This window comes from Sus scrofa, chromosome 4 (assembly GCF_054392235.1).
Source record: "Sus scrofa isolate SSC_HxYL_T2T_F1_AM1 chromosome 4, Sscrofa_HxYL_maternal_Yorkshire_Landrace_v2.0, whole genome shotgun sequence".
NCBI lineage: Eukaryota > Metazoa > Chordata > Mammalia > Artiodactyla > Suidae > Sus > Sus scrofa.
The window spans coordinates 132296560-132312691 of NC_139386.1; the positions used below are offsets into that span (position 1 = coordinate 132296560).

A 16132-nucleotide genomic window follows, 5' to 3' on the forward strand; every position below is an offset into this window, starting at 1 on the left:
AAAATGGCATTATTTCACTCTTTTAAATGGCTGAGTAATATTCCATTGTGTGTGTGTGTGTGTGTGTGTATACCACATCTCCTCTACCCATTCATATGTCGATGGACATTTAGGTTGTTTCCATTCCTTGGCTATTGTAAACAATGCTGCTTTAAACATAGGGATGCATGTATCTTTTTGAATTAGAGTTTTGGCTGAGTACACACCGGGAGTGGGATTGCTGGATCACATGGCAACTCCATTTTTAGTTTTTTGGAGACCTCCATACTGTTCTCCGTAGCGCCTGCAACAACTTACCTTCCTACCAACAGTGTAAGAGGGCTTGCTTTTCAAAGAGCTGCATTTTTAGGTGGCGTATGTACACACTTTATCCCATACTGAAATACTCTGCAAGGTCAGTGTAAAATTAGGGCTTTTTAATAGTAGTTTTCACAATTTTAAATCACCTATGTTCCTCTTTATCTTTGGATGATACATATTTGATGGGTGCTTATTTGACTCTTAGTCCCTTTGTTAGAATCATAACTCCCATTATTATAATGTAAAAATAAGATCTCCTTAATTTAGATAGTTTCCTGATAAGCACTGGAGTGAGAAGCAGCAGGGCCCTGTGGTAACATGTTGAAACAGTATCACATGTGCATGAATGAGACACTACAAGGCTGAGGTTAAAACAATACCAAGCAGAACCAAACCAAACCAAACCACTTAGCTTCAGAGAGAGTGCTTGAAAGAACAAAGATAGAGCAGCACGAACAAGGGCCAGCTTATCTATTACATGCAGGGGACATAAATGACATCAGTGGGGGGGGGTGCAGGACGTGTGCAACAAAATGCTGAGAAGTTCTGAATGTGCCTCAGCAAAAGGCACCCCCTGTGGAGTAGCTGCCACGTCAGCTATCAAGTTCGAGACCCCCCAGGGCAACACTCCGTTCAAGGTCAAAAGCCCAGGAAACAAACAACTAAATCAGTCGTGAGGGTTGTAGGTGCTCCAATTCATGCTTATCTTTCACAATGGACTTCATCATCAACTTTATGGGCTAGATCCGGAAGAAGAAATACTTTGGTGATATTTTTATTGGGATTACATTACATTTATAAATTAATGGGAGAAGCACTGACGTCTTTATGGTGTGATTGCTTCCTCTCCATGGTGTTTCCACTTATTCGCATCTAATTTTGTGTCTCCCAAGAGTGTTTCGTAGCTTTCCTCAAATAGATTTTGGACATTTATTGTCACGTTATGCCTAAACATTTTATCTTTTGCTATTATAAATCTTTTTTTAAGAGGACATGCTTAATTCTACAGGGAGTCTTCTCCTTTCGCCTGACCTGCTCTCCTGCCATCCCTCAGGAGGCCCTAAGGAGCCTGGTGCCTTCGCCTCGGATCCACATCTGTGCACTTACATAGAGAGGACAGAGAAACACATGGACTCCTACTCAAGGAACTGTTCCTGCACCTTGCGTTTTTCAAGCCGACGGTATGTCTTGGAGACCCTAACACACCGGCACATACCTACTTCATTCTAAGGACCATGGTAACTCATGGTGCGGATATGCGAGAATTTATTAAAAACATTCCAGGGATGATGGGTTTCTAGGCAATTTTTAAATTCAAAACCAGTGCCACTCTCAAAAAATTGCATGCTGCCTGACTTCCACATGGCATTCTGAAAACCAGGCCAGAGAACAGATGGGTGCTTGTCAGAGGTTCAGTGCAAAGGTTCCGTACCAGGCATTCCGTGGGGTGTTGAGATTCTTTTGCATCCTATGCACTGGTTACAAGAATTTATGCACGTTTTAAAATTCAAATTTATGCTCTGTTTTGGTAAAGGCTGCATTCTTGAAGATGGGTGGCCTAACTGCTAATATTAACAAAGCTTCATCAGCTTTTTCGTTTTTCTTTAATATCTTTCCTTCATCTCTATTTTGCACCTTTGTGATTTTATTTTTTTTTTAGATGCCTGTTTCAAGGACATTGAAAAGATACAAACGAATCACCTCTTTCTTCTTACAAGTGAACTTAATCTATTACATTTTGTTGACCTCCCTCAGCTTTGGAAATTTATTAATATTTGGATTTATTTCCATATTTCAATTTTTATGTTACCTTTTCTTCCTCCTTCCTACTTTTCTGTGCTTTGATAACATTTTCCACATCTTGGAGTTTCCATCCTGCCTCGGCTGGTTGAGAAGGTGTAGATTATATTTCTATAATAAAGGTTAGCTATGATTTCTTAAAAGGTATACATTTAACGCTTTTTGGAATCCCTACCCCCCTCTTCCAATAACATTTTTTTTTCTTTTTCTTTTTAGAGCCATACCCGGGGTATATGGAGGTTCTCAGGCTAGGGGTCAAACCGGAGCTGCAGCTGCCGGCCTACACCACAGCCATGGCCACGTGGGATCCAAGCTGTGTCTGCGACCTACACCACAGCTCTTGGCAATGCCGGATCCTTAACCTACTGAGCAAGGCCAGGGATCGAACCTGCGTCCTCATGGATACTAGTTGGGTTTGTTACAGCTGAGCCACAAGGGGACTCCTGGTTTCAGTTTAATCTTAAATGGCAGTAGATTAATACCGCTCGCTGTCTATAGCTAAGGGCTTCCTTCAATTTGGTGAAATTTTAGCAAAATCTCTTTGTCTCAAAAATTGTCTCATCATTTCTTCTGTTTTTCCTGTGATTCCTATTAAATGTATGTTAGAGTCTCTCAACTCAGCTTCTATGGGGTGGGGGATGCTTTTTAACCCCCGTGGCTCTCTGAGTCCTGTTCTGTGTTACTCAGGACGCTCATCTAATTCATTACTTCTTCCTGCAACTGAGAACAGTCTTTTATTCTATCTGTTGACAGGTTAAAACTCAGTGGCCTTTTTATTTCCACGATTTCTAAGTGTTTTACATCCACTTGTCTTTACGTCATAGCTACCTGCTCTTTAATGTTTTGTCTTTCTCTCTTTGACCCCTCTATTTATTTTTTCTGCTTTTTAATTTTTTTAAAAAATGTGTATTTTTAGTGAATATAGTTAACTCCATGGTTAGTCTCGAAGCTTAGTTTCACCTCCAGCAGAGTGAGTGGTTCTCCATCGTGTGCTCTTTTGCGGTTTCTTGCACCCCACCCAGCCCCCTGTCCCGGAGAGGACTTGTCAAGATGTTTCGGAGTTTCACTGTGATGTCAGGATCTCGCAGGTCCAGGCGGCGAGATGGGGGAGGCTGACTCAGTTCCTGGTTGGGGAGGCGCCCTAGATACACAGTTTCCTCTGCAGCACCAGCTCCGGCTGCCAGTTAATGGCCATTCTTTTTAACTTCCTTTTAGGAGCGAGGGCCTTGGGCTACAAACAGTGACCAGGCTCCAGGTTCTTATCTTGCTCGGTGCATTTTTAGTTCCTTTGCTGGCAGGAGCTGAGCTGCTGGCCGCTACAGCCTGCATTTGGAGGGGAGCCCAGCCACTGCTTCAGCCCCACTCTGCTCCACAGAAGTGTTTATCTCGTTTCTGAGTCCATGTGTGCATATATTTTTTTGGTATCTCTTTTTTACCTTATCATGGCTGTACATGGTGAACAGAGGGAGTGCTTTCACGTGTAACTCTTGCTTTGCTATCTGTTTAGGAGAGACAGAGTGTGTTGGAATATAAAAAGGAGTCCCTAGACGGCTATTATGAAGAACCAACATTGCAGAGTTAAGACCCAGACTAGGACCCATGAGGATGTGAGTTTGATCCCTGGCCTCACTCAGTGGGTTAAGGATGCAGCATTGCTGTGAGCTGTGGGGTAGGTTGCCGATGAGGCTTGGATCTGGTGGCTGTGGCTGCAGTGTGGGCTGGCAGCTGCAGCTCTGATCTGACCCCTAGCCTGGGAACTTCCAAATGCTTCAGGTCCAGCCCTAAAAGAGCAAAAAAAGAAAGGAATAAAAAAGAATCAACATGCTTAGGGTGTACCACACAAGGTAAATCTGTCCTGTCCAATTCCTCTCCCTCCCAAGAAAAGGCTGAGTTTCTTTACACATCGCTCCCTAACAGCAGATGAGGGTACTTATTTTCCTATAACCTCAACAATTACGTCATAGATTTGACTATATTACCGTTGAAAGAAGTGAGAAAATTTGCTGCATATGATAAGAGAACAGGCCTCATTCTAATAGGTTGCCCTGTGTTCCGGGCGTATTCTTTAGATTGCGGCCTGTTCCTTTAAAAGGTGGGGCTTTGACTTGGTTATTCAAATCAGCTGGTGGCAAAGGCTTGGGCCCAGAAGATGACCATCCAGATCTGCTTCTTTGTTCTGATGGAACAAAACACGTTATCGCTGCTGATCTAAGAATGACCTTGCAAGATCCCAAGACCTACTCCCCAGGGCTCGTTCAGACGCACGAAGGACACCCTTTCCTTTACTAACTAAGACTTTTCCCACGTCTGCTTTTTGCTAACCAGCACAGGAAAGTCAGGGAGGCAAAACCAGTGTTCACTGCTCTAAAAGCACTCACGCTCTTGTTGGAGAGACGTAAACAGCTACGTGAAAAGTCAAACAGGGAGTTCCCATTGTGGCTCAGCAGGTTAAGGACCTGACTAGGATCCATGAGGATGTGGTTTCAATCCCCGGCCTCACTCACTGGGCTAAGGATCAGGTGTTGCCGTGAGCTGTGGTGTAGGCCGGCAGCTGTCGCTCTGATTCAAGCCCTAGCCTGAGAACGAGTGCAACACGGCTGTCTACACATCCAGGGTAAGTGCAATCAAAGCTAAGGCTTGCAGGGAGCCGAGGAGGATTCAAGGAGTCGGGCAACTTCACGTTCGCCTCGGAGCTGCTGGATTTGGATGGGTTTTAGGGGGAGGGGAAGGCCAGACCTCACGGGTTCCAGAGACAGAAGCCAAGGGCTGCACTGGGGAAGAGCAAGGGAAAAGGTTAAAAAGACAGGGTGTCGCTACTCCTTTTTGGGGGAGTCCCATGTCCCCCGGGAAAAGAGATGGAAATGGAAGGGCATTAACTTCCCTGTCACTAAGTTCTCAGTTAACGGACAAAGCGAATTCATCCTGTTCTCTCAGAAACAAGAGGCTGGAAGACAAAGCCTCTCTCCTCCAGAGAGGTGAGCGTCCCCTCAGTTCCCCTCAGGATTAACTCTGAGAATGCAGATTTTGTTTCAAGGCTAACACGGGAAGTACTGTAAGTACCCAGAAATCCTGGTGAGGAAGAAAAGGAGCTGAAAAAACGGGGAGGACGTTTCTAAAAGGGTGAAGGTGGAGAGGCGTTCATCTCAGCAGACCTCTCCGCTTGCTGGTCTCTGAGTCCAACACACGCGTGTTTGGGGGCGATCGCCACTGGAGCTGAAAAGAGACGCACCCCGAGCACCCCCCACACAGCTTCCCTCCCACCGGCACAAACAAGTCCCTGTCTCCGCGGGCAATGGGAAAGCCCAGCTGCAAGGTGGGGCAGCATTTCGATTCTTCCTTCTTTGATGATGCTGTTGAAAAGGTACATGATGGTCCGGAAATAACCCCCCGTGGATGGAGGACGTTTAGACCCAGACAGTTAACAAAGAGAAAAAGAGTGGGAGAGCGAGAGCCGTGTAAAGAACACGGCCAGCTTTGAAGATGTTTCTTAATAAACACAAGGGCTAAGTGAAACGTCTGTTTTAATTGGGTGTCCATTGCCCCAAGAGCCATAGGAAAAGAAGAAGGAAAAAAAATCATACTTTCCACCTCCGAGGCATGGAGGCAACGTCCTTGGGGAAGAAATCTAAGGGATTGAAGGGATGGGCTGATTAAAACTCAGAATTATTATTATTATTATTATTTTTTTTTTTTTGGCCGCACCCGAGGCATGTGGAAGTTCCTGGGCCAGGGATGAAGCCGAGCCACAGTAGTGACTCAAGCTGCTGCAGGGACAACGCCAGATCCTTAACCTGCTGTGCCAGAACTTCAAAACTTAGATTGTTGAATTCATGAATTCTCTCGGTGGTAAGGGGTAGCAAAGGTACCCTTGCTGTAAGATTCCTCTGTACATGACTGAAAACCAGCTAGAAAGCCAATCCTCTCTCTTGAAGCATCATCAGAAATTGTTGTTCTTCCTGAGCAAACATCAAATGCCCCCGGTCCGCTAGAAGAATTAAACACTGAAATAGCTAAAGCATAAATCCTGAGTCACGACTATAAAGAACCAAAATATATGGTTAAGCAGAACTCGAGTAGGTTTTTTTTTTTTTTGTCTTTTTTTTTGTTGTTGTTGTTGTTGCTATTTCTTGGGCCGCATCCACGGCATATGGAGGTTCCCAGGCTAGGGGTTGAATCGGAGCTGTAGCCACCGGCCTACGCCAGAGCCACAGCAACGCAGGATCCGAGCCTCGTCTGCAACCTTCACCACAGCTCACGGCAACGCCGGATCGTTAACCCACTGAGCAAGGGCAGGGACCGAACCCGCGACCTCATGGTTCCTAGTCGGATTCGTTAACCACTGCGCCACGACGGGAATTCCCCTCAGGTAGGTTTTTAAGGCCTGACGTTCCCTCTATCACAGCATCTGCAGAAACTCAGTGTAACGGTCTCTTATCGTTTTACCTCCCAGACTAGAAAGATCTCTAGAGGTGAGCTCCATCCTTGCTGACACTGCCCGGGAGGCGGTGTGCACCAACTGGAGGAGCCCACATAAACGCCGTGCCCCCTCCCGAAACGAAAATAAACCACAACAAGAGCAAGTAGGTGCGTGTGCAATCAGAGGCCAGCGAGCATCTGGAACTCTCTGCCTCCTCGCTGCCTCCCCCGAGATGAAAGAGCTCATTTCACACATCCTCCAGAAAGAGCCAAGTGATGTCAGCTTGGTGATTCCTTAAAGCTGGAGCCGAGTGCTGACTCACTGGAGATACACAAAGAGAGTGCCAGACTGGGGAGGTACCAGCGGTTCATTTCACTCCTAGTGAAGGAAGAAACATCACCGCTACCTGCGGAGGGTCCCGGCATTTCCATATCTCACTTCGCGAAGGCAAGTCTCCTACCGCTATGAAAACACATCCCCTGACTCTTCCAGGGCCAGGATAACTAGACCTCCTACGACGAACACTAATTTTTTTTAACCTTTTAGCCTGAGACTTTCTCGCCATCAAGGATGCTTTCATTTCCTGTATCCTGAATTTTGGGTGTGTCTGCGTTGTGTTTCCTTCCCCATCTGCTTTGAGGAAAGCTTCTCTCGGACACGCACGCACAAAGAAAAAAATAATAAGAAATGAGGGAGTGGAGGAGATTTAAAATTGTTTTCATTTTGCTTCATGGCATTTTTCCATAAGTCAAGCAGACTAATGAATTATTTGATCCATGGCAATTTGAGATTTAAGTGGAACACATCCATTGCATAGTCAAAACCAAGTGAGAAAATTCAGTGCATACATAGCAACTATGGATAAACATTACAAACACACTGTTAGTGGTTCGTAACCAAAACAATTTGCTTCTGTTGCTTAAAAAATTTGAAATATTTGTAATTATGCTCTTGAAATAATGAAGAAAAAGCTCTTTCTGAAGCAACCCCCGGGGATTGAAATCTTAGTTCTGTACTCAGCTGACTGATCTCTGGACACCTGGTAGGTCACTGGTACATCTGTGAGCAGGAGTGAGACAGAAGAACTTGGGAGCATCCAAGAGAAACACACACCCTCTGGGCTATCCGCACCCATGTACAAGCAACACAGAGAGACACAGTTCTAGCACTGGAATCATGCAAACCAACCAACCAAAACCACTCAAAGAATCTTTTGAAAAATGATCATTGTAGAAATTTACTGTAATACCAAAGAACACTTGGCGATGGTCCTCAGCAAGTGGGTGGGGTGGACCGCCAGGCTGTGATCCCATCTACGTGGAAGGACAGATGGCGTCACTGGCGAGAGAGAAGAGGCACCTTGCGATGACATCACAGAAGGCTTGTGGGGAAGGCAGGAGTCATGACAATTCTTAGTCATTTAAGAATTGGGTGATTCGAAAAATTTTTTTCCCAGCCATGATACTTGTTGGACGTTAAGCTCTCTGGACTGCAGAAATGCCATTAATTTGGTTCCACGCATTCCAGGCCAGTACATCTTTTACCATATAAGGTGAATTTCAGTTATGGACCTTTTCTCCTTTCTGACTCGTCTCAATAGCTGATCCCTGGGCAAAAGTCAAGGCTCTTCTTTGTTCCTCCTGACTTCTTTCCAGAAGAAAGAGGGCTGGTGCAGACACACACCCTAACGGAGAAACACTGGGGCTCGGTGCTCGTAGAGGGCTAAGGCTCTGGGTTTGGTAGGGGTTCTCCTTGGAACCGGTCTGTCTGGAGTCTCTCTAGGGCATCTTTTGGGAGTCTGTCTTCTTCCCTGAGGTGATGTGAGGGGGGGGTCTGGAGTCAATCCTCTCGGAAGTGGATTCTGGTGCGGGGGGTGCTGAAGAGGCGGCTCTCCTGCTCTCCCCCTGGCTCCTGGAGCAGCGAGTCCATTTCCCCCTCCCCACCCCTTCCATCTCCTTCTTGCCCCAGGCTCCCTTCTTGCTGGGGCGGGGGTGGGGGGGGTGCAGAGGTCGAAGAGCAGGGCAGGAGGGGAAGGGGCTTCAGCATTTAGGCAGAGGAAGTCCTTGTGACTTAGCGGGGTTCAGGCCTAGCTCCCCGGGGGCAGTGACAGGTGACGGTGAGGTGTGGGGCCAGAGCTCAGCTTTCCCTCCGTGCTCTGCTTCCTGTTTGTCCTCTGTCCGTGCAGCTGCTGCTGACGATGCCCTGGGAGAGGCAGGGCCGGGGGGTGGGGGGGACTGGGCATCTGGACCTGGACGTTAGCTCTCCCAGTCTGTTTGTCAGAGCCTCAACTGGTCACCCCACGACATGTGACACGTAGCAGTGCCCCAGATGAAGAGAGGGCATTTGAAGTGTACAATAAAGGGACTAAAAAGAATACATTTCTACTTTATTTTTTTTTTAAATAACCTGTGAAATGGGAATGATACTGATCCTGCTCATTGAATGAAGCTGGCGCAGAAAGGCTGCAATCATTTGGCAGAGTCCATGCTTTCTGCTTGAAGCTCTGGGGAACGATTTATCTTTTTAATGTGCTTGATCTACCTAGCTGCAATTACAAAAACCAACCCAGATTTTGGTACTTCCAGGGAGCATATGAGGTTTCTTATAAAGTGCAGTGATGTAGACAAAAAACCTATAGCTGCTACTGCAGAATCTCTGAAAACACACAGTTGGCTGACTGGCCAATACGGTGATGCCCAGAAGTGATCCAGAACGGGAGCCCTGAGGCGGGTCTCCATGTGCATGAGGCTTTTCCTGAGTCCAGTGTCTGGCACCGACATTTTAAAAGTTAACGTCATTGTCCCCAAACAGAAGCTGACATACTTGAATTTAAGGTTACGGAGCCTTAGCTTTGGGTATCAGGGCAAAGACTCTTGCCAGCTCTTAAGACCACTGTAAACCGAGCAGGGAGGTGCCAACTCGGTTTTAAAATAGTTGACCCTGGGGGTTCTCTTGTGGTTCAGTGGGTTAAGGGTCCTGCGTTGTCACTGCAGCGGCCCTGGTCAGGAACTTCCTCTAGCCGCGGGCGCGGCCAAAAAAAGAAAATAAAAAAACAAACAAAAACACAAAATAGCTGACCCTCACAGAGCCACTTAGCAGAGTTTACTTCTTAAGGAGGCTGAAGCCTTAAACTTATTACACGGTGAAAAGTCATGGGCACATTTAAGAGCCTTTATCCGTGCTTTTCCTCAAAGCAGGAAGGGATGCTGCCTCTAACAAGCTCAAAGTCTTTATCTGCTCCACTCTTCCAAGGGGACATGTACTCAGTTTTACTTGAGCACACAAGTCACTCCCTGTAACACACCACGTAACACATTTTTCTTTTCTAGGACTGTAATTTAAACCATCCTACACAGAATGACAGCAAACTTGGTTTCCCCAGGTGGCCTTAACTATTTTTCCTCTTTTGCAGTCTATGCAATACATAGTCACTGCAAAAGGAAAACACCCCCACCAACCCCCACCCCCCCAGTAAGGTAATTATCTTGTGTTTCAGAAGGATATATCTGTGAACATCCGTCTTTGCAACAGTTTAAGCATCTTCAGGGCCAAGACTAAGTTGGTGTTGTCAGAACCTAGCACGGTGACTATAACGCAGCATACTGAATAAACTGCTACAATGGATGAATGAGTATGTTATTTGGGGAGTTTCCATTGTGGCTCAGAGGTAATGAACCCGACTAGTATCCATGAGGATGTGAGTTCGATCTCTGGCCTCGCTCAGTGGGTTAAGGATCGGGTGTTGCCATGAGCTGTGGTGTAGGTCACAGACACAGCTTGGATCTGGTGTTGCTGTGGCTGAGGTGCAGGCCAGCAGATGCAGCTCCTATTCAACCCCTAACCTGGGAACTTCCACATGCAGCATTTACTAAAAAGATAGGTAAATTTAAAAAAAAAATGTTATTTTGCCTCTCCAGCTCTTCCTTAAGCTCCTTTGGGGGCAAAGATGGAGGCTTCAATGATTTTGTATTCCTCATAATACCTAACACAGTGCTGGAAGCCTAGTCAACATTCAATAAATATGCAGATTTATCTGTAGCTTCATAGCAAACATTTCATTAAGTAGAACACATTTCCCTATCACCAGATAGACTCAAAGAGAAACTAGATATTAATCTGCCAAGGATGCTAGAAATGAGATTTCTATACTGGATGAGAACTTACACTAAATCACCTCTAAATGCTTTTCCAAGTCTGAAGCTGTTATTTTTCTTTTTAAAAAGAAAGTTAACTTATGCAAGACCTTCTTAGAGTAGAACAAACCAGTATCATGAGCCGTCATCATTACTCAGAAACCACTGCATTTTAAATGAATTTTTAAAAATCCCCGAAAGACTAAAGGATGCTAAATAGTTAATGACCACAAGCAAGCCCTCCAAAGTTCATCTGAAGACCTCACTGTTTAGAAAAAAGAAAGCATTTTTCCCACAAAACAACCCGGAGCTCATAAACTCCATTCCATGGGTAAAAGATCAAGTACTAACACGGTCAGAGAATTTAATCCACACGCCTCCTGTGGTTTCATCTGGGATGCCCATAAAATATTCTCCACACCACATCCGTGTACACGGGCAATCATCTAGATAAGAAAAGCCCGGTTTTCACCGTGACCATCAGCTTGATCATAAACCAACCACATGTGGCCAAAAGATAACCAAGTTTTGTAAATTACACTCCATCGGTCTCCAGGAAGCGGTTCTGTGACTTGCTCAGCTGAGGTGCCTCAATGTCTACCCTTTTATTTTGTTTAATATACACAAGTTTGGGCTGTAGTTTTGTAACACGGGACAGCGCAGGGCACATCCGAGTCAGGACTGGCTGATCTATGATCCGCATCTCATTACGGTACATTCTCAACGGATGATTTCTTTCAAGTTTGTTGCTCCAACGTCAGGGCCTCGGTTCCCTCTTGGGCGCTGCGTTTGTGCTAATCCTCCTGTCCCGTCCCCGCCCCTGGGAGGACTGTGGTTAATCTCTGATATGACTGACGCAAGATTGTTTGCTACTAGCTGCTGTCTCTCCTTCTTGCAGGGAGACCTGCTTTTTATCACCTCGGCATTAATTATCCCACGCAAAGCTTTCCGCCATCCATTTATGAGGCAGTTGTAAACTCTGCGTTCCTATAATTGTTTTCATCATTAAGACAGTCAATGAGTTCTTAGAGCTGCTGAAGCGCAGTAACGCAGTCGTTCACCACACACCGCTTGAATGTCAGGTTTAAGGCACAAAGGCGAGTATAAGGATGTATGAGACACAGATCCTGCCTTTTAGCAACTTGCATGGGCGAAGAGATACGTGGCTGTTGTTGTTTTTCCTTTTGGCCACACCTGCAGCATGCGGACTAGGGACGGAACCCACACCATGGCAGTGACAATGCTGGATCCTTAACCTGCTAAGCCACCAGGGAACTCCCAGTGAGATGCGTTCTTAACATCTTCTTCCACACACTGGGGCCAGCGAAGCGTCCATCAAGAGGTAACACGAATGGCTTTGGTAATTCACAAGGTCCCGGCTCCAGACCCTGCAGGATTAAATTCTCAGTCCGGACTCTGACAGGTCCCCAGTTACACGTCAGAGTCCTGCCACTTGCGGGGGCGCTCACCTTGGGTCCGTACTGATGTCAAGCCTTACAAAGTGGACCCTCGCAAGACAAAACTGCCAGGGGCCACTCGCCCCCCCTGCTCGCTTGGCTCCTGGCCTCTTGTGCTTCCTTTGCCTGGAATGTTCTTCCCCGGGTCCTCGAGGAACCCCTCTCAGGCCCTCTGGTTCTGCTCTGAGGCTCCTTTTTCAGAGAGGACTTCGTTGCCCTGTTTAAAGCAGGACCCCTGCCCGGCCCCTTCCACTGCTTTCTCACAAAGCACGTACGCCCGACCTTGTGCTTTGAACGCATCTGTTCATTTTTTGGGCAGGGACGTGTCATTTGTATCACTGTCTAACCCACCGCCTGGGACTATTCATAAATGTAAAGCGCAGGTGCTCTCGGGTCTCAGGACTCGTGCGTTCTCCTTGCAGCCTCCCCGTCACCAGGCCGTTCTCTCTCTGGGCGGGCATCTCCAATAACAGGAAACTCACTGCCAGATACGATGTTTTCAGAAAGTTCTCAACGTTTTGAAAGTTTGGGTTTGTATTGAACCAAAATCTTCCTTCCTAAAACTTCTGCTGTTGGGTCTGCTTGGCGTTCTAGGACACATGGAATTAGTTTAAGCCATGTACGCTGTCCACGTGGAAGCCCTTCAGCTGCCTGCTGTCTGTTCTCAGGTCTCATCCTTCAACCAAGCCTCATACAAGGGTTTTTGGTGTCTCTTTTCTACTGGCCCCAGTCTCTGAGGTTATGGCGTAACCAGAAACAAACATAGGACCCCCATAATTCAAAGGTCTCAGCCCCTCTCCTGGGCTGTTAGATGCTCACTGTACAGAAGCACACGGCAAAAACGTGCCACCCACTCTGCCTCACTCACTCGTCCCTTCGTCCCGCAGAATGAACTCGGGCGAGCCCTTACACCTGACACGCCAACGACTGCTCCTGTCTTTCATCCTGGGGACACAGGAACGACCCCTGGAGACGAGGCCTGGCTTATAAAGTTTCTATTCCTAATAACGAGAGGCAATTCTTCCAACCACGTTTTTGTTTTTGAAACAAGGGGATGATCGATCTTAGAGCCAATGATTTACCCACTTGTGAAATTAATTCAGAGCTAAGAAATTTCCTGCTTGTGAAACAGAATACGCGCACAGGGATTTAGAAATTTATAATTGGAAAAGGGGTGAGAATGGTGGAGCTTCTGACTCGTATTCGATAAAAGAAATCTGGAGAAACCGGTTCATGCAGTCAGGGCGATCTGTGTGTTGGGGGGTGTGGGGGGCACCCCCAGGGTCCAAGGACTGGGTTCCCATGCTCCTCAGCGCACAGCGCGTCACCAGGCCCTGCGAAGCCCCTGTCTCCTCCACCGCCTCGTCCTTTTCTTTTCCTCCTTTTTATCACCTTATCCCACTCGACTCCCCTCCACCACCACTAGTGAGCACGCTGCATATACATTTGGCAAGTTTCTCCAAAAAATTCCAACTAGAAGTTTCTTAATATTGCTTTGAATTTATAATCTGTGAAGACCGAACATCTTTGTGCTGTCAAGTTTGTGCCCTCCAAAGACATACGGTGCCTTCCATTTATTTAAATTCTCTTACAACACTATTACTAGATATTTAAGGTTTTTTTTATATATAAAGTTCTTGTGTACTCTTGATTAGCTTTATTCCTAGATACATGAGATCTTTTGTTGCCATTTGGAGTGGTTTCTTTTCTTTTTTTCTTTCCCCTTCCTTCCTTCCTTCCTTCTCTCTTTCTTTTGCTTTTTAGGACCGCACTTGTGGCATATGGAGGTTCCCAGGCTAGGGGTTCAAATAAGAGCTACAGCTGCAGCCTACGCCACAGCCACAGTGATGCCAGATCCGAGCTGCGTGTGTGACCTACACCACAGCTCACGGCAATGCCAGATCCTTAACCCCCTGAGCAAGGCCAGGGATTGAACCGCATCCTCATGGTTCCTGGTCAGATCTGGTTCCTCTGCGCCACGACAGGAACTCCACTAGAGACTTTCAGACATGGGTTTTGGTCATTTTACAACACAGGATCCACAAGAGTAACTAAACACACAATAAATGTCCTTTGCTTCCTATGAGAAAAAAACCCAACACTCTGTCAGTGCTTTGTCATTCGGGGGAAACGAGGGCTTGCTAAGCAACTAACAGGCAGCAGGATCATAACAATCCAGGGGGGAGACGGAAGGAAACGCTGCCCCTTCGAGGACCAGCATTGGCTGGCATGAGATCATCGAAGAAAAGCATTTAGATTCATGCCCTGTGTTAAACCCGAGAGAGAAGGGGGAAGTTACTCATATATTATCCTCGGGGCCAGGAACTCACTGCACATTAAGTTGTCAAGGGGATAGATGGCAAGAAATAAAGTTCTAGGGGGAGAAAAAACAGTATCAGTTTGAATAAACCACCACCACAAGGAAGTCCTAACTCAGGCACATTTTCTGTGACTAGATGTCAACGGATTTTGAAAGAGGGGTTTGCTCGCAGCACCCACCCCCTTCTCTCCAGGGATGGGAAAGGTTGCTCTTCAACATTATTGTCACCACCAGACGGTTTCTGTGTCACGTTCGCCCGAGCCTGCAGTAGGATGGGCCAGGTCCTGGGTACACAGGAATGTCATGAAACTTATCTTAGACGAGGTCTTCGTTTTACGCCTACCCGTTGGTGCTGTATCTCTTATTTCATCAGGATTCTCCATTTTACCTTCAACAGCAGGCTGATCTAAGTAGGAATTTTTGCGTCTCCATCTGTAAATTCACATTTGGCCAAAGAAAAAGACTGACTCGAGATCCCGGGTAGCATGGGACCAAGGACTGGGGGAGAGAGCCAGAAGCTGGACTTCAGGGCACATTATCAGCATGAACAACTCAGAAATCACTAGAGAGCCTATCATTTTTCCCACCTCTGCTTTTCAGGGAACCCTGGGTGCACTGTCACCGGAAGGCCATTTGCTCCGGCGTTGATGCTGGTGGTTCTGAGTCAGAGAAGCAGTTCAGAATGTACCAAAAGTAAGAGTGGGATCAACTCCAAGCAACGCACTTGCAAGTCCCAAGCTCTCCCCCAGAGCGACCCTGCCAGCCGGCGTCCTCCTGCTGACTGGCTTAGGCCACAAGGATCTTTTGTTGGTGGTTTCGAGTCGTTGACATCCTTCTCCTGGCTTCCTCCTCCCTCTGATTCAGAAAGCAGGAAGCGTCTTTCCTGTGGGGTGGCTGCAGAGCGGTCCCCGGGGCTTCTTGTTTCTCGCTGCTCCCTCTATATTTGGTAACGGCCTGAATGTGGGCTGCTTTGGCTTCGGTCACAATAGGATAACCTGGCATCATGGAGCAGAGACCTAAAGCAATCTTAGGTTTCCAGGAAGTAGCATGTTGACCTTTCAGGATTAGGTCTATTTTAGTGAGTGTGTCGCGTTTCGAATCATGTTGTTTATAACGCAAGGTTACGTGTTTACAGTCTCGGTCCTTGAGGGTGTGTGACTGCACACAGAGAGGATGCGCACGCTCTCCCGCTTGGCAGTGTGTTTCTGTTTGTTTCTTGTGTGGACCAATGTAATGGAAGGAGTGCTCGCGTGCGTGCGCGCCGCTTACTCTGGGGCAGCCTTGGAAAGAGCTGCGTGCTGGGAAATGAATAAATATTCGTCCGATGAGTAAGACGAGGGTTGATTTTAATCCTTTCACATCAGGGCAAGAAAGAATCAGCAGCCCATTGATAGAGAATACCTCCCCCTCCCCCAGCGTTTTCATAATCCCGACCCTACATGCACACAGTCTTTTAGAATAAAGAGAGAATGCACTATCATCTGCCGTGGGCACAAGCCATTTATAAGGCCATCAGAAGCTACCCGATCACTCTGCTAGCACCACGACGCCTCCTCAGATTCGGCTTTGCCACGTGCTCAAGCCGCAAGACTTAATTAACTTGTTCTGCAGATAAAATCAGAGAGAGTGACTGCACTTTCACTTCACAAAGGGAAGATCGAGGCATACACATTTTCTTCTGATTATTGTACTATCAGCTTGGAAA

General features: G+C 46.8%; 2 protein-coding genes across 4 annotated transcripts in view; one reads left to right on the plus strand and one right to left on the minus strand.

Annotated features, from left to right (window-relative positions):
* Positions 1-8888, plus strand: part of LOC146404276 (uncharacterized) — a 29800-nt gene extending 20912 nt beyond the window's left edge. Inside the window, exons 6-7 of the mRNA XM_085020984.1 lie at positions 1310-1481; positions 6551-8888. The gene's annotated coding sequence lies outside the window, so the exon portion shown is untranslated. The remainder of the gene's footprint in view (positions 1-1309; positions 1482-6550) is intronic.
* LRRC8C (leucine rich repeat containing 8 VRAC subunit C) overlaps positions 1-16132 on the minus strand; it is a 123009-nt gene that overhangs the window by 13068 nt on the left and 93809 nt on the right. The gene's annotated exons all lie outside the window — the stretch shown is intronic.